The sequence below is a fragment of the Tachysurus vachellii genome, chromosome 14, assembly GCF_030014155.1.
Source record: "Tachysurus vachellii isolate PV-2020 chromosome 14, HZAU_Pvac_v1, whole genome shotgun sequence".
NCBI lineage: Eukaryota > Metazoa > Chordata > Actinopteri > Siluriformes > Bagridae > Tachysurus > Tachysurus vachellii.
In genome coordinates, this window is record NC_083473.1 from 10,113,396 (window position 1) to 10,113,972 (window position 577).

A 577-nucleotide genomic window follows, 5' to 3' on the forward strand; every position below is an offset into this window, starting at 1 on the left:
GATCTCATTCATACAACTGAGTTATTTAGGTTTAAGGTCCTTGTTCAATTGGACAGTTTCTGAGTTCAAATCCCAGCAATGCCAAGCTGACACTGAATTCAGAAACTAACCAGTGGACTACTGATATAAAAAGAGGGGATGTGCCCCATCTGATCCACAACAGGAGAATATTGGACTTTCTAAGCTGTTAGAACTTAGAGCAACATCTACCTTGTTCATACAGTATTCACATATATTAATGCATTTGTTAAAGACTTGGTGAAGAGGTCTTGTTATTGAAATTTAACTAAATGATGTCACTGAGGTCGAAAATTAGGGACATGAACATTTTTTAATTTATATATAAATGCAGTTCACATCTTGGGAATTTTAGACATGTTTTATGTTTGTTTGTATGTTTGTTTGTTGTCAGGTGAATATTCAATAACAGTCCCATCTGAATTCACCTTGTATAGTCTAAATTGGTTAACAAGAAAGTGAAAGACCGAACTGTAGATTACAGATGTTTCCAGCGCAGAATGTTGGTGTCCAATCTGGCAACCCTGTACGAGTTGAACCTGACCAGCGCGCGTTCGGT